The sequence below is a fragment of the Amphiura filiformis genome, chromosome 4 (assembly GCF_039555335.1).
Source record: "Amphiura filiformis chromosome 4, Afil_fr2py, whole genome shotgun sequence".
NCBI lineage: Eukaryota > Metazoa > Echinodermata > Ophiuroidea > Amphilepidida > Amphiuridae > Amphiura > Amphiura filiformis.
In genome coordinates, this window is record NC_092631.1 from 85,102,666 (window position 1) to 85,125,076 (window position 22,411).

General features: G+C 37.2%; 1 long non-coding RNA gene across 1 annotated transcript; it reads right to left on the bottom strand.

Annotated features, from left to right (window-relative positions):
- Positions 1-13,301: 13,301 nt before the first annotated feature.
- LOC140149958 (uncharacterized) lies at positions 13,302-19,380 on the bottom strand. Its single transcript, XR_011858785.1, has 3 exons — positions 19,234-19,380; positions 16,369-16,545; positions 13,302-13,511 (listed from the first exon to the last, which is right to left on the bottom strand). It is a non-coding gene; the product is annotated as an uncharacterized lncRNA (long non-coding RNA).
- Between the last annotated feature and the right edge of the window lie 3,031 nt (positions 19,381-22,411).

The following is a 22,411-nucleotide window of genomic DNA, read 5'->3' on the forward strand; positions in this document are numbered from 1 at the left end:
ACGTAACAAAAACCACTACAGAGGGAGGGAGTATGAATAAAGTAATTTTAATCAAATTTTAGTTTTGTTACGTATTGGGCGGTATGAATTATTTTTTGCCACTTTTTGTTCTAGGTAGAAGAGGTTGAGCCCAATACGTATCAAATTGATACGTACTGGGATTTGTTACGTATTGGGCTCTTACACACGTCTGCATGTGAGACAGGTTTTAGTACACAAGAGGAAGTAGACAGTCTAATCATGCTACATGCAGCAGAGATATCTGAAGCTGGACAGAATGTCCATATCATGACCCAAGATACAGACAAGCGGCTAGGGGACGCAGGGGTAACCGTGTCAATCAATGGTTATTCTATTGTCCGCCAAAGTTTAAGGGCTGGGGTAGCGACGTTGGTCAGGGTAGCCCTGTCGAAAAGTAAAGATGCCCTACACTCATTATCATGTGTGATAACTGCCATGGGTCAGTACATGTCATGTATACTCTTTTTTACTAACTTTTATATCTGGTCAGATTTTTGGGGCAAATTAGTGAAAATCGGTTTTTGCACATTTTTCATTAAAGAGAAATGTCAGAAACAATCGCTGTTGGACAGTTATTATACATACATACACACAAAATTTCAGTATGGTTTTAGCACCTGCGAGTTTTCCATTTAAATATTACACTCGAATTTGTCTTCCAATTTTGCTGTTTTCTGTCGGTTTTATGTATGTTTTCGCATTAAGAATCGTTTTTCACAATGACATGCTCAAAATTTTGGTCTGACCGTCGGCATTTCTTGCAAACATTATGCGCATTACAACTGAATTTTATTCAAGTCACTCTATGTGTATATTTTGGTTGCTACCGAAGTTTGCAAGTGATATAAACACAGTGAGACACATGTAAAAAAGCGAGAAAATTGTTTCTCGTAAATTGGCAGTCTAGATGTTTCGTGAAAAACGTCGGTTTCTGGGGTAATTCTGATATTTATACTCACATTGTTTTTCCTCAGAGTGCCTGCAGTTTAGATATTCCATTTTCTTCTGAAATAGACTATTTTTATAGTCTATTTTGAGTCCAATTCTGGTAGAAAGTCGAGCTAGCTCGGATAATTAATATGGTTTTAAATGGCACGCCATTTTATTTATTCGTCCTTGACCCATGATGACACGTGATCTATTTTGAGGCAGAAAGTAATTCCTTATGACAATTCTACTTCAACTGTGCATAGTAAACCTAATTTTTATTGTTGCTTTTTGCAATATTTGCAAGAATTTAGAAAAAAAAGACATTTTCAGCCATTTTAAAGCCCAAAATATAAATATTTATCAGTATCATTACGTACGATCTCAGGTCACGTCCTATTAACGTCCTATTGCGCTTAGCGTGCACAAGTAATATGAATGAGACTACATAGTGGGAATTTCCCCACAGAGGTCAAACATGCGAAGAAAAGTTAGATCACTCAGCTCACATCATGATCATGCACTATTATGGCAATTCTTTCCTACTTTTCTGACTGTTTGCTGCTCAAATTTGTTGTCCAGTTATCCGTGAATGTTAGTCCCTATAATCATTCAATGGAATTATTTTGCCTAGCTATAGCATAATGTTCAAACAAGAATCACAAACGTTGCGATCAAAATTCGGCAGTCTTTATCATAGTTATTATAACATGTATAACCACACCAGAGAAGATGTTATAACCATTAAGACACATCGTTCGTACCCCGGCGCACAAAGACACCCCGGCGCACAAAGACAAGGTCAAAAGGATGCAGAAGAAACAAAAACTTCAACCTGAACCAGGTAATGTTTGATTTTAATATAAAGCATGAAAATGAAGCCAGCTATGAATATGTGTACTATTGGGGCTGTGCTGTGTGCAATATGGGGCGGTGGGATTTCTTTTGGAATACCCTACCTACCACTGCAGATTTTCAATGTCATCTTTTATGAACGACCCATACACATACACTGTGAATGTAAAAAGATGGTACCAGGGTATTCTAAAAGATGGCGGGCGGTGCAATAAATTGTGAGCCCGATTTCCAAACGGTTGCCAAAAATCGCTTGCCCCCCTCTCGCCCGCCAAAAATTTGCTTGCCCTCCCCCCCCCCCCCCCCCGGCCCGCCAAAATATCTTTGCTCCCCCAACTTTACACATGTCAAATTTTTGGGATCCCAATTTGCAAACCTTAAATGGCCTAGATCATGTTGCGAGTGCAGCGTGCTAGAAAATTTGCATATTAAAAGCGTTTCTGTACTTTTTTCCTAAGCCTTTTTAGAGCGTTTTATTTTAAAGGCGGCCTGGCATGAATATGTGCCAAAAATCGCTTGCCCCTCCCTCTCAGCTGGCCAAAAATCCCTTCCCTTCTTGGCTCAGCAAAATTGCCCCCCCCTCGGCCTGCCAACAAATCTTTGCCCCTACCCCCTTTGCACATGCCATATTTTTGGGTTCCCAATTTGCAAACTTTCTCAGATTTATAATTACATGATTAGCGAGCAGGAAATTGTACATTTTTAAACGTTACTGTAGTGTGTTGCTATTTTAGCATGTGTGATTTAAAGGGTGCTCTGTAAATGTATGCCAAAATTGTACCTCCCCCCATTACCAGCCAGACAAAAATTGCTTGCCCTCTCACCTTTTGGCTCGTTAAAAAATCCCAAAAAAAAAAAAAATATATATACGGTACCTCCCCTAGGGCTCATAATTATTGCAAAGCCTCTAAGTGAAACTTATGCATTCCCAGGCTAATAATAATATGATAATGGATTTATGGGGAAGATGTTTATTTTGTCAAGACCGTAACCATGATTCTTTGTGGGGGTGCTGATTGGGGCGGCAATTTTGTGGAAGTAGACTTTCTTCCACAAATTTTGACCCAAAAAGCTTTAAAAATCGCTTGCAAATTATTACATTTTGGGGCTTTTTGTATACTTTTGCAAATTGGGGGGCTGCCCCCCCGACTCCAGTCTAGCATAAAATTGGGCTCTGAGAGCTTCATTAGTTTACGATAGAGAACACTAAAATATCAAAACGGTAGGTGGTAAGTGCAGTCATTTTTACTCTGCGTTTCATGGTTTCAACACAGGAGAACTTTTGTGTTTATGTCAGAAATTTAGCAAAATATTGTGACAATTATTTTACTTGATCTTTTCGAGCAAATGTTGCCTATTTCGAGAAATTCAAAATATTTTGGTTCACTTTTCTCGCTGTAATCAACATTTCCCACAGATTGAGCAAATTAGTGGCAAATTGGAGTCATATACCCCTTTGTGCACATTGATTGAAACAAAAAATCACACTCAGCAGAGTTTTTTTTACAGTCGTCAGTCGGTCAGGTTAAGGGGGTACTGCACCCCTGGCCAATTTAGTGCTTATTTTGCATTTTTCTCAAAAATTATAGCGCATTTGATACAAGTAAGATATGTTAGGGGCATACAAGGACTACAACTACTGCACTGAAAATTCAGCGACTCAAGGCAAGTAGTTATTGATTTATTGATCAAATAATGGTTTTCCCTCATTTTTGACTGTAACTCCACAACTGTTGTCTGTGCTGAAATAAAATTTCCAGTGCAAGAGTTGCAGTCCTTGCCCCTATAATATACATATTACTTGTCACCAATCAATGCGCTCTAATTTTTGAGAAAATACAAAAAATAGGCACAAAATTGGGCAGGGGTGTAGTACCCCTTAGACAAACTCACCTATATGTTAATTTCTCGCATCACAAACATTGCATTTAGGCTAACACATGGAAACCCTTTGTTTGGCAATATAAGCAGTTTGGTCGGGAATTAAAATTTTGAGTTTCATTTTGATAATGCTGGCAATATTTTACACATACACTGAATCGCATTTGTTTTGTATCTCAAATGCAGTTGCTGACATGGACACAAGCAGTGATGAGGATGTACTCCCAAGAAAAAACATCTACTTGCATATAACGGTTAAGTATTTGTTCAACTGAACAGCCACAGCAGCACTCCAAAGATGTGCTGTCACATATTTGCATTGTCTGCAACAAAGTGAAATACCCTGCCACAAAGGAAGCAGATTGAGATGCCAAGGAGCTCTGACATCTTGTACTTTCATAAGACAGAAATTGACGAAAGCCGTAGATGACAAATCATAGCATGCAGCAGCTTACAGGACCGGACAAACTGTGTTGTGCTAGTGGTTTGAAGTATCATGCAACATGCTACAGGGATTTTATCCCATATTAATTACCAACTCAACTTCAACTCCCAGGAATAATGTACATGTAGAGTATACTTTGTAGATACAGCAATCCAGCTGTTTATGTTTGTGAATTCATGTGTTCAAGAGAAAGTCATAAGAGCCTCAAAGACTCAAAAGTTGAATAAACTGTTCGTAGAGCAGGTAAAAGAGACAGACAGAGAAAATATTTCTTCTTATAAATCAACAATAAAGGCTGCAGCAGACATTTTCAGTTCACAGCTATGCGTGTAAAACCACATCAGCACAACTGAAGTGAAATGGTGTATATGACACTTTGTTGATGACTGGCTTTATGATGAGTGTCAATAGTTAAGGAATTGCAGATTCTAAGTGAGACAATTCAGTGTTCTTCAAGTGATGTAAACAGACTCGGAGACATTAATTATGTATTATATTTATAGGAAGTTTATTGACATTTGACACACTGCTTTGGATAACCATGAACACATTTCAATTTTGATACTTGGAAGTGTATGATTACAGACATCAAATAAATGTCAGGGCCGCTTCTATTCTTCTATTATTCACCCCCCACACACACACCAGGGGAGGAAATAATTTTACCCTTTGAGGAAGAATTTGTTTTTTTCAACAAAAAAAACTAGTTTCAAGGAAGATTAAAATAAAATGAATTATTATGTTATGGAGATGGGCTTGGCTGGCAGTGACCACTCTACAGGGTATGCAAATTATCAAGTGTCATTTAGGAAAGAATTATAATGGGTTTATATCATTTTATACATGTAGCAGTCTGTGGCTTTTACCCATCCCCATCAACAAAAATAATGATTTTGTAGGAAAACCAGGGAATGCTTAAAACAGGACAGTTGGTCAGTAATTTGTCCTCGCCTGGGCAATAGTGATCACTTATAATAATAATAAAGAGCCTACATATACCCCATTGTGGCCTGCAGGGGCATGTACACCATCCGCAATAATAAAAACATGTAAAAGGGTAGTATTCCGAGGTACTGAGGCATGTTACATGGGTAGTACACACAAGGTGCTACAAAATTACGGTTGCATTTGACAAATTTCAATTTGCATAATCAATTAGGGCCACTAATTAGAAAAGTTGATTAGGGTCCTAATTATTTTTATGCAAATTATGGAAATTTGCCAAATACATCCATAGGTTTGTTGCATTTTATGTGTATAGCCCATGTACCAAGTTTCAGTACTACCATACCTCTTATAATTGTATCTGAAAACTTTACTTTGCATAATTCATGCATATATAATGAAAAAATTACCTGACAACACTTCATGCCAAAAATAAAGAAAATTATAAAAAGAAAGTTGTTGCCAATTTGTTGGTTTTGTACCATTTTGACAGACCATATCTTGAGAACCGAATGTCCGATTAAAATCAAAATTTCAGTTTTGTAATCAGGAGAGCATGGACTTTTAAATTAGAAAAAAAATCTATATAATAGTGTTATTTTAGTTAAAACGTATTGAATAAACGTTTTAAGAACATTTTTGTGTTTGCTGGGAACACATTGCCCAGAGGTTTTTTTTTTAAGATGTGTCTCAATTTCACTTAATTGTTGACCAAAGTGAGAGGGGTGGACCAAATATTTTCTCCTCCATTTTTTTCCCTAGTAAATACTTCTTATTACCACTGACTCGTGCCCCCCCTTGCCCCCCCCCCCCACTAGCTATGGCTATATAATAACATGGTTCATTGAACTTCATTCTCATATTTGAAGGGTATATTTTTTTGTTGTCTATCGCTACAAGATGAAAATAATTCTCAGGTATATCAAATCATTTTTAAATGAACATGTACGTTTTCAAGATTTTGTACACATTACACTTTGCACTTACAATTTCAACGTCCAACTTTATAGGGTACTTCACCCCTGCCAAATTTTGTGCCTATTTTTGCATAATTAGCAAAAATTATAGCGCATTGGGGACAAGTAAGATATGTATATTATAGGGGCAAGGACTACAACTAATGCACTGGAAATTTTATTTCAGCACCGACAACAGTTGTGGATTTACAGTCAAAAATGAGGGAAAACCAATATTTGATCAATAAATCAATAACTATTTTCCTTGAGTTGCTGAATTTTCAGTGCAGTAGTTGTAGTCCTTGCCCCTATAATATACATATCTTACTTGTCACCAATGCACTTTTATAGGCCTAATTTGTAAGAAAAAATGCAAAAATAGGCACAAAATTGGGCAGGGTGTAATACCCCTTAAGGTTGGTCTGAAACCTGGAATTATGGAAACTTTCGGCCTCTAAATTGTTGGTCTAAAGTATATAAAAGTATACATATTTAGAATGGCAAAGACTTGATAAGTTCATCTGTGAGGTCAAATGTGGGCCAAAATGCCATTTTTCGCCCAAAATCCCAAAATAACAGTTTTTGGCCCACTTTTTTCAGTACATCGTAACAAAAAATTCTTGGGCCAAAATTTTGTTTTAAATTATTCATATTTAAAAACTTGAATTCAAAAAATTTAAAAAATGGGTCCTAGATATTTTTAAATTTTTATGGCGCTGATAGTACATTACCCGGAGATTACCCCACTGATCTCTAACCAATGTCTGTGGTTCACATACATGGATAGGCCTCCCAAAAAGCATTTTTTCAGAAAGAAAAGTTCTGGTAGATTTTTGTTTTGCTATTAAAACCAGCTACATGTGTGTATGACCTATAATATAATAATAAAGGAATCATGGGTTTTCATTTGTGTAGTTTCATTTTTTTTGGGCTCCAAAGGCTAGATATTTTTTTTTTCAATTTTAATGTATACTTTTATACAAAGTTGGTTGGGGAAATTTTTTTTTTTACTCATCAGTGAGGCAAAATTGTTTTTTTTCGTCTCACTAGCGGGTGAAGTTTTTTTTTTTTCGTCTCACTAGTGGGCGAAGTTTTTTTTTTTCAAAAAACTCCCATGCCCCCCTGGAAATCTAATGGTGCGCCCCTTACCAACATCGTAACCTTGATATCGTCTTCTTGACTGATCTGTATTCAGGGAATGTTGAATTCCATTACCCCTCAGTGACTCAAGAATAGGCCTACTATTTTCCTTCTACCTTCAGTCTTGGAAAATAGTAGACATATACTCTCCAGATCACCTTGGGGTAATAATTTGCACACTTTCTATCATGAGCAGCCAATATTCCCACCATCCACTTGGTCATTGGGCTATTCCAGTTGAAATCCACACTACCCCTGTGGAAGATTTAGCCCAAGTCTTCCACAGATGGAGTATGAGTTTTCGAATAGAATAGACAGTTGGGTAACTTCCATTTGAAATACTCACTCCATCTGTGGAAGATATAGACCACTTGACATGTGACATCATTACCCGGCAGTATGCGCACGCATTATGGCACTTTCCATTGTTCTTTGCCCTGCATTGTGCGTGCGCATCGTAGTTTGCTCAGGGCGTGTGTATTTTAAATCTCCCACCACATTTCATATGGTACAAGAAAGCCATTGAACTGTGAAGCGGTTCGTTCGAGCAAATCGAAAGACCAATCCCTCGCCTTTGTTGATAAACATTGATGTCAAGTGGTCTATAGGTAAAGCCATAATGCAGGGGTGTATGGGTTTCAAAATAATTAACCCTGATCAATTACATTTGAAAAACATACTCCCCCTGTGGAAGGATTGTAACTGGAATAGCCCAATATGAAGATATGACCTTAATCTCCCAGGGAGTGTGAATTTCAATTGTGGTTACCTGAATGGGTGACGCCACTTGAAATCTACATCACCTGTGTCAAAGATTAAGGTCATGTATTCCATAGGGGGTGTATGGATTTCAACTGAATAGCCCATTTGGTGTATAACAATGTGTTTGAATAATAACAATGAAAAACACACTTTATCACAAGTTTGTACTTAATCATTAATATCTTTTATTTGCTAAATAAAGTTATCTCCATTTGTAATAAATGTGTTTGTTGAATATAAATTACTGACATCATTTGCCACTTGTATTGTATTACTAGTATATCATACTGTTATAACATGACAGAGTGCCGAATAACAACTTACTAAATATATAACTATAAAGCGTCCCCATTTGTTGAATTGCTTCCCGGGAGTGTTTCAGTTAATCGCTCAATTCGAGATCAAGTTTTTATATTGTTTTATCATGTCAACAGACTCACCACAGGACTAGCGTAGATACCCGGCCCCCAACTCAACACAAAAGTTGACAACCATGAGAGTTACCAAATCTTTCAAAAGCCTCCTTTTGCAATGATTTTTCATCAAATTTACCCCCTTTTTCATGCAAAATCGAGGACTAAATATGGCCAAAACAACCCCTTTTTTGCGGTTTTAAATGACTAGAATTTCAAACATCCGCTTTCAATGATTAGAATTTCAAACACCCCTTATCAATGACACTAAATATTGACATAAAATTTCTGGATTTTCTCAATTACTTTTTATCAAAATATCGCGGACAGTGCAAATTAAATACCCTATTATGCTAATTTCACTGTCAAATTTCACTGAAATTTTGCCAATTTCAAGGTCCTTGCTACTGGTAAAAAATAACCCTTTTCCACGCATAATTTGGTAACTCTCATGGTTGTCAACTTTTGTGTTGAGTTGGGGGCAGCGAGATATCGAAAACAATATGAATTTAATACACCCTTGATGCCATTTTCCAAAAAAATGCTATGTCTCGGAGCTTGCAAACATTTCAAAATCCAATGATTTCAATTCATATGCACTACAAGTTGCCATATTTGGCTGAGAAATAGCACTATTAATCTAGGCTATGGAGCCATTTCAACAACACCTTGCATTCAGTGGGAAAAGGTCATTGAACTTTCAAACTTGATCATAACCCATTTAAGGGGTCCTACACCTCTGTGGTAAATTTGTGACTATTTTTGCATTTTTCTCAAAAATTAATAACATATACTGGTAACAAAAAAGTTATGTATATTATTGGGGCAAGGAATCCAATTACTATACTGAAATTTCAGTGAATCAAGACAAGCGGTTCAGTAAATATGATAGGAAATGAGATACATCCTAGCGGTACATGTACCTCATTTTCTATCACAAGTATCAAACCGCTTGTCTTGTGTAAGCACCCAAAGAGCTATTTGGTTGAATACAATACTTGCACTTAAAAATTATGAATGATTAGAGTTTTGCCTTTTCACAAAGAAACAAACAACTGAAAAATGCCCATTACGGGCAAAACCTAGGTGGTACTACACCCCTTGATAAATTTGCGATTATTTTGCATTTTCTCTATAAGTAATAACACATTGGTAACAATTAAAAGTTATGTATATTATAGGGGCAAGGAATCCAGTTACTACACTGTAATTTAAGTGACTCAAGACAAGCGGTATGTTATTGATGATAAGAAAAGAGGTACCGCTAGAATGTACCTCATTTCTTTATATAATGAACCACTTGTCTTCAATCACTGAAATGTCAGTGAAGTATTATACATAACTTTTGTTACCAGAGTGTAGTAATTTTTTAAGAAAAAATGCAAAATTAGTCACAAAATTTATCAAGGGGTGTAGTACCATACCACCTTAAAGCCTTCAATTTATAATGTACATCAAGGTTTAGGTGTAAGTAACATTAAAGGAGGCTGGTCAAATTTCATCGCATGATATTTCTACCATGGATGAATGATCTTGAAGTTAATACTACTGCCTATACCTCTTGGGACAGAATATTCCTTTGTTGCTACATCATAACACAAAAATACTTTATTTATCTTGAGACGACATTCTAGAAACAGTTTTTTTAATTTTTTTGATATCGGCCTTATTAACAAAAAAAATAACTTAATAAATTTCACATATGCCAATATGCACAAAATGATGCATAAAATCAGAGTCTCCCGCAATCATAGCATTGTGCCTTTTATGTTAGAAAAATAATTATGAAGATGAATCGCATGGTTTATTAAAACAAACTCATATTGACTATAAAAGCGAATAAAAAACAGTCGGCTCTCAACACGCGATACTAGTATTCAAAATTCCTGCGCTGAATCTGTCTAAGTGCAATGACATAATGGTTATTTGTACCAGTACTCAATTGTCATTACACTCGACAATTTCATTGCCCAGGAATTTTGAGTGTCGGCCGTTGAGAGACGGTTGTTTTTAATCGCTTTTATAGTCACGATGAGTTTGTTTTAAATAAAACCATGTGATTCGTGCTTGATAGTTATTTTTTTACATATAAGGCATAATGTTGTGATTGCCAGAGACTTCCTTTAAAGATACTACAATGTAGGCCTAGTTCACCTGTCAATCAAACTCAGAAACAGTTTGTTTGTATACATTTTTTCTTGATGATTGAAATTTCTAACCCATCGGGAAACAGCATGCCCTATGGTTAGTTTTTTACCTTTAAACATACAAACTCTCTAAAAAGTTAGGTCTTAGTAATAGGAAACTAATGCTAGAAAACAATTCCTAGAAAAGTTGCTCTTTTCCTTCCTAAAGTTCAGACATCATTGGCCATTGTCTCTGATTGTGTGCTTTTAAAGTTAAACATATCACAGGCCGTGGTGAGGATTGACATGATCGTCAGATGCAAAATAGTTCACTCATTTCTGACTATCATTATGAATGCATGTTTTGAAGCTCCTAAAAATTGGTTAATGCAAACCATGCAATACAAACAAAATGCCCTTTTAATATGATACATGCAGAGAGCAGCATGCACTTTGCTCAGTGTGCTACACTATATATGCAGTATGCTCTGTGTGATACAAAAATACACAATTACTTTACTATCAACAATAGCATTGACATAACTACACAAAAGATACAGAAAAGGGATATACAGGGTGTAACAAAAAGTTTACCATCAACTTTTTGCTTGTAAAGTTGACCAGGTGCATATAGCCAGGATATGTGGCTGCTAAGGGGCTGTTATTTTCTTCGGGCAGGGAGGGCACCTATGTTTCAGATGGACATTTTTATTTTTAAAAAGACCATATATATACAATACATAAAAAATATTTCAGTATAGCCCCTCACGAAAACTAGTGCATTGCATTTGTGCTTGCTCAATTAGCATTTTGTGCAAATTTTAGTACACAATTTGTTACCGTTTTTTTTATGGACCTTTTCATTTTACATGTAAAGTCTATGGAGATTAATATTAGAGAAGGCTGTTAATTATGGATGCTATAGCCTCATTTTAGGCTATTTTAAGAACTTACAAGTTCATAAAAAATGGCAACAAATTGTGTAATAAAATAGAAAATGCCACTTCAGCAAGTCCAATTAAAAATACGCCTGGAGTGGGGGCTATAGCTAAAACAAAAAAATGTCCTACACCTTAGGCCAAGTAAAAAAATAAACATATTTCACGTCCGGGTTAAAAAAAAAAAGGAGGAAGAGGGGCCTTTTTATTTTGTATTTTTTATCGCAAAATCAGTGTAAATACCCATAATTAGAGCTGTTTTAGCGTATACAATAATGCCTGGAAAAAGGAGGAGGCCTCTTTTTATTTGTTGTTCTGAGAGATAGGCCCCTCTAACTATCACAAAACCTTTAGACTATAGAAAGCATCTCTACTTCCTAGACATATTTTTTTGAAAAGTTGTAACTGAATTTCAAAAAATAAAAATATAATTGAAGAAACCTCAAAAAAGGAAGCGGGAGGGGACGTGAAACATGTTTATTTTTTTATTTGGCCTTAGTGGTTATGAAACAAAGGTGAGGGGTCATGAATATGTCAGTGAGCAGAGTCGATTTTTATGAACCCCTTCCATCGTGGGCTGAAAATTTTGTGACCCCCTATCTTTGGCGGAATATTTTGATGACCGCCTTTTGTACGCATACCAGAGACAAATTTCCAAAAAGTTAAGAAATGTGTGTTTGATGGAAAGGTGTGCACAGTACAGAAACATTATTTTGTCATTGTAACTAAAGATTGTAAAATTTGTGATGGAAAGTGTAAATGTGCTCAAGTAGGGCACCCACATTTTTTAAGTCACACGCCCTTTCACTCGTTTTCAGAGAAGAACGGCAGCCCTTGCTCAGATTGGACGCTGAATGCCCTGTTATTCTGTTAATGAGCGACATATACAAGGAGCTTTGTTTGTGCAGACCAATGTCTAAGGCGCAGAATCGGCCAATCAAATTATCACGTCTGTAGTTATGTTTGTCAGACGATTGAATCAGCCAATCAGAACCAGTGCCGTAACTACCGGGGCAGAGGGGGCAACGTGCCTGGCGCTACCCTTAAGGGGACACCAAATTGACTAATTCAGCATCGATTCCGCGCCTCCAAGCGATGAAAGTCAAAATTTTCAGCACAAAATCTATTGAAAGAACATTTTAAGACCGATATTCAACTTCTAGTAACCAAAATTAATTAGTGGTAGGCCTTATTTGTCCAAAATTTTATGCGTCTCCAAGCAAATGTTTAAAAAATTTCCCACGCCTAAGATATTCTGGGGGTGTAGGGGCGCAATTTTTTTTTCTTGCCCCAGGCGCTACCAAACCTAGTTAAGCCACTGATCAGAACCCTACTACCGTGTTTACACTGTGCCCACTCTCAAAATGTAAACAAGTGCCATTCTTCTTTGAAGGAAACTGTAGTAATTATAACCTCCTTTTTTGGTGTAAAAAATTATGACCCTCACTATTTTTGGTATACAATTTGTATGACCCCTAGTATATTCATGACCTCATTCTGAAGAAAATGACAGCCCCCTAAATGCACAAAAAATTGTCTTTTATGCAAAGGTCATTCAGCACTTTTGAGCCAACCTGAAGCATTCATCCTTGTTCACCTTAACTGATATTGGAGGTCAAGCTTCACCTCGATCAGCTTACTTTTTGCTCACAAATTTGAAGTCAACTTTCACTATATAAAGTGTTCTGTTGGGCCAAGCTTCACCATGCATCCAAAAGGATTTTCATTGTCTCACCATTTATGCGTTCAATTTGTCACCATGCATCGGTTCACGATAATAATGCCTGAAAGCGAAAGCCAAGTTTAACCTTAATCGTACGAATGCTTTTATTAGTTCAAGCGTCACCCAGAAGTTCATTTTGATAAGTCTAAACTTAATCATCAAAGCGGTATCCAAGAAGAAGAAAATAGTGAAGCTTGACGTGGCTTGAGGAGGGTACTGAGTTCCAAGATTCACAATGATGCCCACATTAATGTCTTCTGGATCTTCTTATTGTGGGATAGCAACCCCTGTAAACATGGTAAATGTATTCCTTATTTTTAAGATGCTCGCTTGGCTTCTGTAACAGTATCCACATCAAGTTGTGAAGCAAGTGTGTATGCTGTGGATAGAAAAAAAAATACGATTATTATTGACATATCTCTGTTGAAATGTTCTCATTCCTAAAACACTATTACAATGTACCAAATCATTGTATATATTATCTTCAATTAATTGTCACCATAATTTCTTCTCCTAATAAACAAGAAATCAAGGGCTCAGGGACATAACATCTTAACTCAAAATTGCTAGTTTGAGTGCACTGTGTAAATACAAACCATGATGTAGATCTATATGATTTTGTGTACATTAAAATTTTCATATTAAAATCTCATTTTCATCACAACGATACTGTGGCGGATATTGGGGGTGCCACCAGTGTTCAAATATGCCTCAAAAGTTACAGGCCAGCCAGGCTTGACCTTTTAAAAAGTAACCGCCAGCCAACTAGATGCCAGTCAGAAAATTTCCGCCAGGCCAAAAGTTAGATGCCAATGGCCGACTGACCGCCATATTTTGTATGTTGGGTGCCACCCCAGTCCCAACCTTTCCCTGGTTCTGGAGTAAGGTGCATCTCATGCCCTCTTGTCAAGCAAATTTCTTGTCCCTAGTCTCAAAACATGCCATTGGTCAATATATTACTGCATACCAAATTTAAAATTATTCCAAAATCATATAGGGGCCTCCGTGATGCTGAAATTGTTGGTCAATGACCATACCCTAATGTTAATGTTAGAAATTATTGCTGCCTTATGCATTTTAGTTCATGCAGTTAGGACTATTAATGAATAAAGATGTTAAAAAAGCATACTTGTCTCAAAATTAAACATAAGGGAGCTATCTACAAAGACCAAATTTATGTAAACACAAATGGCTGCCTTGTGCTGTCTTTACTGTGTAATTGTGAAATTGCTAAAATATTCATAACTTTCCTATTTGTGCTATAAACTTTGACCTGTTAGGCAGATAATACTAAAGACTTGAGATCACACACTTGCATCTAGACCTTGCTCAATTTGATGAGACAACACACACACAGGCCTGATGAGCTTGAGGGTAGCCTTGTTCAAGGCCTTCTAAGATTTCCTCCCTGCTTGAACTATTTTGGGGCTCATGAAGTCAGTGAGGGCCACAGATTACAGCTATTAATGACCGTGCGTATGCTGAAAAATTGAACTTGGGCTCAGTCTACGAACCGCCAAACAGTCTTGTCTCGCCATACGAGCTCGCAGGCACAACCCGAGTTTGATTGTTCAACTTAAAACACATGATTATAAGCAGCCACAGTCTGTGATGGTCATATCATGGACAGGGTTGTAGCTAGGATATTTTCAGTGCTATTTATATTTATTTGTTTGTTTGTTTGTTTGTTTGTTTGTTTGTTTGTTTGTTTGTTTGTTTGTTTGTTTGTTTGTTTGTTTGTTTGTTTGTTTGTTTGTTTGTTTGTTTGTTTGTTTGTTTGTTTGTTTGTTTGTTTGACCTGGGGTGACCAATCAATGCACTGGCTTTGTTCTCCCTTGGTTCCCAGGTGGAAATTGTTTGCCAAAATAGACCAAATTCTTAACTAATTCAATAAAATGCTGCAATTTTGGCCTCTGAGTGGTGGGCTCCAATGCTAATATTGGAGCCGAGTGATAGGCTCCAAAACCGATTGGTGGGCTCTACCGCCCACCACCGCCCACTGTAGCTACATCCCTGATCATGGACTTGCCAAGCCCAAAAGTTGTGATAGGATTCAAGTGCTGGTCATGAGGGAGGAAACTTAGAGGGCTAGCCAGAGGGCTGAGGTTCTTCAAATCTTGAGATTGGATATCTTCGATTGGCACTCGCAGGAAATCAGAGCTGGGTTTTACTCCATGCTCAACGCTCATTGATATTGAGGGCATTAATGTCATTGAGTGATGCTTTGGTACATGTATGCTTCAGAGTCTCAACATTCTGGGGAAAGGAAATCAGGACCATATTGTTTATCTCTGAATATGAAGTGTGATCCAAGGATCATGCACATTGCACAGCTAGATCAGCAAGGGCTGCAGATGGAGTCATTTCTGTAGACACTGATGAGGGTTTCCCAAATCCAGTTCCAATAAGGCATATATGTGTCATGATTATTTACGTCATTCTGCTTCATACTTTGCCTTTCATCTGGCCTAGCATCTACAATGCTCTAGAATTTTAAACTTCTGAGTTTGCTCACCACTACCTATCCACAACTTCACGATATAAACCACCTCTGCTGAGAACTCCCATCTGAAGATTTGAAGAACCTCAGCCTCCATTCTTTTAACATATTGGGTGCTGTGACTGCTGTCTCATCAAATTGAGCAAGGTCTATAAATGTGCAAATGTGCGATCACTCTTCTGTAGTAGTATCAGCCTAACAGGTCAAAGTTGGCACAAAAACAGTAACGTTATGTATTCACAATTACACAGTAAAGACAGCAAATGGCAGCCAATTTTGTTTACATAAACTTGGCCTTGTTATTTTTTGAGTAAGACTGTTATTTTGATCATCTTTTATTCATTGATAGTAGTAAGGACTAAGTTACTAGTACAGCAGTCATTTGTAATGTACACAATGCATGAATAAAATAGCTGCCTTATGCATATGGTATGGCTATTGACCCCCAAAACGGCTTTGGAATAATTTTAAATTTGCAATGGGGACAAGAAATTTGTGTGACATGAGGTGATGGGGGGCACGAGATGTACCCTATTCTGGAGCCACTGATTTTGTTTCTAGATATTTGTGTAACTGCATTTCACAAAATGACCAAGTGATAATTTTGACAAGTTGGTACTTTCACAGCTTTGGGGCACATCCATTTTGTATCCTTGCCCTTGGCGCACAACCCCCTAGCTACACCAGGCAACATGAAAAGAAACATATATACGGGAATACATGTAGCTGTTCTTACCAACAATGGCTGGTGTGTGTCATTCATGGTCTTGTTTGATCACATCTACATGTAATCCTGTTCTGCCCCACTGTAAAAATCATCCATCAATCTTCTACATAGTTTTGCAAATGTCTTCTCCATATCCAGTGTACTTGGAAACACAAACACTGCCATGCCTGGAGTAAGCTCCACCATCTGGAAGTAGTAAAACAGTTCAGTATAATTATAACACTTACTGGCAAAGTTCATGGAGATTGAATGAAAGTTAAAAAATTGGCTCAAATTTATTTTGCTGTCAACGTCACACAAGTAGCCTACAGGTACTGTATTCACCATAATTAGTTCCCTTCTCCTAATAACCACCCTTAAAGAAACTTTTGAAAGACAGCTGTACAACTAAATTCATCAAATGTCTAAATAAAAGTATACCTCAGTTCTAAACAGTGGTGGCACTACTAGGGGGCTGGGGGCATTTGCACATAATAAATAATTTTATTAAAGAACATCCATGGATCACTTTGCAGGGTCTTAGGCAAGATTTGAAGGTTTGGGTGTGTAAATTGAAAAAACTGGGTGTGTAAATTTAAACATTTGTGTACAAAGTATAGGCCATGTGGGCAAAAACTGGACGTGTACAAATTTGGGTGTGTAACATTTGCTGGCTGCCTAAGCCCTACAATCAAAGAAATTAATGTTGGTACACTCGGGCATACTAAATGTAAATCGCCACCCCTCTCCCCCAGTTCAATGTTGATGAAAGCACTTTTTCCATTGGGCTCTCCAGTCTCCCCAACATTGATTGAGGGGGAATGGGGGAGGGAAGAGGAAAGGAGAAGGTATGTACTTCTCATCAAACATAGTTATACTAATTTCACTTAACTCTCAGAGCGGCAATGAAGAGTTCCAACATATTGTCAAGGTGTACCAACTATTAAATTCCTTGATTGTAGCTTCCAAGACTATTTGTGGTACTATTTGTGATTTATCCCTAAGAATGGATAAAATAAAAATAAAATCAAATGCCTTGATCAAACTTCATCCAGCAGGAATATCTCCAATATTCTACATTTCAATTTTTTATTTACGATTTAGCAAAGGAATATACTATAGATAATGCATGATGTATATATCGAATTTTTTATATGATGTATTTTATTGACACAAAATTTGATACAGGTAAAATATGCCCTTCCTGACTGCCATTCTGCCCTTTTTTATGTCCTCTACCAACGGCTAAAATAGTACAAAATATTGCACCAAATGGCGCCATTTGCACCTCAAATTTTTTTAAATCGATAGCTTCACAGGGGGGACACCCCTCTGGCTCCCCCCACCCCAGGTGCTAAAGCAGCCATTGAGTGGCACTTTGCTGTTTTCTTTTATTTCATGTGGCACTTCAACATATTTGAGGAAGCCTAATCTACATGATACTTGTTGTGAACGCAGCGAGCAGGAAATTGGCAAAGTGTTTCCGTAACTGTTTTCCTTTATAAAGCCATTTTAGAGTGTTTTATTTAAAAGGCGCCTTACTTGATAACTCTAGCTTCAATTTCAAATTTTTTTGCACACGATAGTTGGCGCATTCGATGCTAGAGTGCATTGCTAAAATGATTTTCGGGGGGACAGCGGTGCAATCTTTTGTTATATTTATTCTGTTTAAATGTTGAAATTTGGATGAAAGTTATTTTGATGAGTCAACTACAGTACGGTATCTTTTGAGCAAGATTTGCCTATTTTGAACAGTCTAAAATTTTGCTCAAGTTTAATTTTAGCAACATTTTTGATGCGATTGTCTGTCGTGATCAGCTGTGTAATTTACTATTTTACTTCTGAACTTCCATTGCTTTTACACGTGCACGTGTCATGCTTCAGCTTAATCCGACTAGATTTTGAATGCAATGGTCTCTAGAATGTAGGTATGCTAGGTGAATTCAAATTTGCCATCAAACTGCATCATTTTATATATCAAATTAAAGCCCTTGAGTAAACAAAACCAAAACTGAAAACCTTTTTTTCATAGCACTTTCCGTAGCAAAGTTACATCTTGTCAAAGATTGACTTTCATCAAACAATGTCAAAAGATTCAGTTAGCAAAATTCCCCAAAACGGCATTTCGGGGTGTTTCTAGATCTTAGTCTCATTATGATAGCAGCTTTTTTAATGGAACTGCTATCAAAATCCTCTAAAATTCCATGTGCGAGTGACTTATCACCATAAAAAATCATATACCGGTATTTGGGTCAAGTGAAGTATAGAAAACATATTTATGTAGGTTTCTTTCTTCGGGCACAAGTTTTAAATTTCTATGTAAAAATGCATTGACATTGTCGGCGAATTTGGCTGACTAGCAAATGTGTTTGCCTGGCATACCTATAGAATGTGAAGCTATCGGTGAACAAATTCATGGCTATCTCTTCTCGAGCAACTTGGAGCAAGGCACCCATGTGTGCCAAAAATCACTTGCTCCCCCCTCGGCTCGGCTTGCCAAAAATTGCTTGCCCCACCCCTTTCGCTCGATAAAATTTCTTGGCACCCCCCATTTTACCGCCAGGAATTTTTATAAGGCATTAGGGGGTGCTTATTTTGTACAAGTGGACTTTTTTCCAGGTGGGGGGTGGCAATTTTACATCGCACCCACCCCCACCCCGCAACCCCCCGGGCTCATAATTATTGCACAGCCCCTACGTCAGAAGTAGGTATATAGTGCAATAGATAGAACAGTCCCCGGCATGCCCGGGAACAGCCCCGACCGAGAGAATGCTAAATATCTTTATCATGTTTACTTTAAGCTTACCCATGACATGTTGTTACCCGGGCTAAGTTACTAAACACCCGTCCCGGGCTAAACACACGTCACACATATTTTTAGACTGAAGTACTTACTTAATATAGGTGATAGCTGCTAACGACGCCTCTTTCTTTCTCCAGGCATGCCAGGATATCAGTAAAAGTAATATTAGTGGATGAATTATTCACTAGAAAGAATAAGATGACTGGAATTCTTCTTCGCATGTGTGTATATATATACCAATCCAGCTGATCAGCTGATTCGTTGATTAGTCTCCCACCAGTCGTAAACCAAACTGGTTACGGCATGTATAGCAAGTCAACGCTGCCATAAATCGTTTTAAATTGAAAGAGATGAAATTCCCTCAAATTCGCATTTTGAAAAGGAAATTTTTAACTTTATCTGGCTGACCTGATAGCTTATGATTTTCTTAAACAAAATATGGCAAAAAAAAATTTTTGGAAATTTTTTTGAGGGGTCTTGGATCACGCCCATTCCACCTCCCTTAAAGCCAGTGACATCACCGATACGTTTATCCATGATCAATCCAATCGATAGGCAATTATCCAAATCGACTGCGTGGTATAGCACCACTGTGCGAAATTGACGAAGTTTAACTCGTGCGCATAAACTTGCATGGAATAAAAGTTCTCTCTCTCTAGGTACCATATCCTAATTAAGACGTTGCACGTTGGCGATCATGTCATGCCACAATTCTCTGTTATAAGCCATCTCCAGAAGCTCTGTCGCTTTATGTTCAGCTCGATCCCCTTTCTTTTAGCCAGTCTTTCAGATTTGATAACCACATCACTCTCTTCCTGCCTCTGCTCCTTTTTCCTTCTATTCTTCCTGTCAATACTAGGTTGGAATAAAAGTTAAATAAATATAAAATATTACAATTTGAAATGAAATAAAAAATTAATAATGATAACAATGAATAGTTATCACAATGTTAAAATAATTCATTCATTCATTTTTTATTTCATATATCACAAAACATATAGGGTCTACTACATATTAAAAATAATAATATTGGCTACAAGCATGGCATCCATCATCATCAACATCATCATCATCAATTCATCATAATCATATTAAATAATATAATAATAATAATATAAAATAAATATTAAGATTAAAAACTTTCAAACTTTGTGTTATAAAGTTATTACCAAAAAGAAGAAATCTTACTATTTCTATAAATTTGAAAACACATAAGATTTAATATCCTGCTTTTTTAAAAACCAAATAAACATTTTCAACTGAGATGTAGGCCTAGGTATTTTCGTCTCAGATTCTCAAGTTATATAACAAGTTTAAAATATTCATTCTGTCAGTGTGCGGGACACCGGGGCGGGACATTAGAGAGTTTGCGGAATGAAGTTACTGGAACTTTAACGGCAACTTCAAAAATATCGATTCGATTTCTTGCTCAAATTCACTTCAACGCGAACGTCAGATTGGTTTCTGTACCAACAGCGTCTTGTTGCTTAAACTCGGGACATGTGTATCAATGTGCGTTCAAAAGAAGGGCATGTGTAAGAGCTTGTTACCAACTACATCCAAATGTCTCTCTTTTGTTTAGTCAAGTGGTTATTAGTCCCACTTCAAGACAAAAGACTCTACCTTAAGAGCTTCGTTTGAGTAAACATGAATGAACTCGCGATACCACTCAACATGGATTATGTCGGGACCCAGCGTTAATCTCCTTATCATATTATTTTGAAACTAGCTAGGCCCTATACGTTTCAATTAATATTCTTACGATAGTTATAGGCCTATATATATATATAATATTATTTAATAAAGGCTCGTCAGCTTTGTCAATTCCATATTCCAATTTACTTCGCAAAGCCTAATGAAATACATATTCTTTATTTCTTTCCCTCCTTCTGAATCTCTCTCCCCCCTTCCCCTCCCGTTTCCCCTCCCCTACCTTCTCCTTATTTTCTCTTCCTTCTCCCCTCTATCTGTACTCGCTCTCTCAAACTTGACCCTCCTATAATTACCCACTCGCACTCCTGTTTCCCCTCCCCAGTGATTTTGTCAGGGTTTTTCTGTTAGGAGGGCGTGGCCCGCATCCAAAAGGGAAGGGTCAAGAAGGAAGAGAAGATGTCCCACGGGGGAGCCCCCCCCCCTTGGCTACCAGCAAAACACCTCCCTGTCCACTTCCAATGCCCTCCCTCTCCTCCTCCCTACCCCCCTCTCTCTCTCTCTCTTACCAGACACAACCTATGACATGTTATATATAAAAATGTTATGCACCTGCTTTACTCTTCCAGAAGTATCGTACACTGCTGGCTCAAGTAAAACCAGACCATTTTACCGGAAATTAATCCCCTTGGCGTTGAAGTCAAGCCAAAAACTTGGTTCCGCAAGCTGATTTGGTGTACGTCATGAGCACACACAAAATTATATATCAAGTGTGACGTTTGGAACAAAATTTATTTTGATTGAATTCAATCAGTAATTTTCATCAACATGTAGCATGTTTTTCCCCAAACCAAATTAGATTTCCAATAATTGGTCTATTAACTAGATAATACATAAGTGGTAATTATGTAGTCTATGAGGAAATAGGCAAACTATTGTTCTAAAGTATGACGTATTTCATCATAATTTACGGCACACTATAGATTCTCGCGTTAACTTTAACTTCAAGCGGCTTTAATGGCAGAGTGGTTTTGAATACATAATCCTCTATAATCCTCTAGACGTTAAAGTTAAAGTTAAAGTAACTTCATTCCGCAAGCTCTCTATTACCAGGCCTACAACCCGGGCCTACAAGATGTTACGAAATGGTATATTTAACATGTTTAATTAATAGGCCTATGATAAAAAAAAATGTTTTTCTTTAATTAAAAAAAAAATCCTATATTATTATAGTATATAATATTATCATCATTTTATTATTATTATTATTTCGGTATTTTTAAAAAAAATCGTTATCATAAAGAATAAATTAAGTCATGACATCCTGCTGCTGAATCCAGCCTACGAGGTACCTGGCCGAATCGTAAAGTTTTAAAGCATGCCGCCATAGCTCATCCACGATCTTGATCCTATTTTTATCGATATACATCGATCACTTATATTGGACACAATAGATGAAGTATTTGATTGACAAGGTTACCCCTGCGTCCCCTAGCCGCTTGTAGATACAGGTGTTATGGTCCTTGCTCTTCGAAGACTAACGGTTCTTGGTCTTCAGACAATCATGTGTATATGAACAGGTGACAACAGAAGGAAAATCTTGCTGAAACCAATACAATC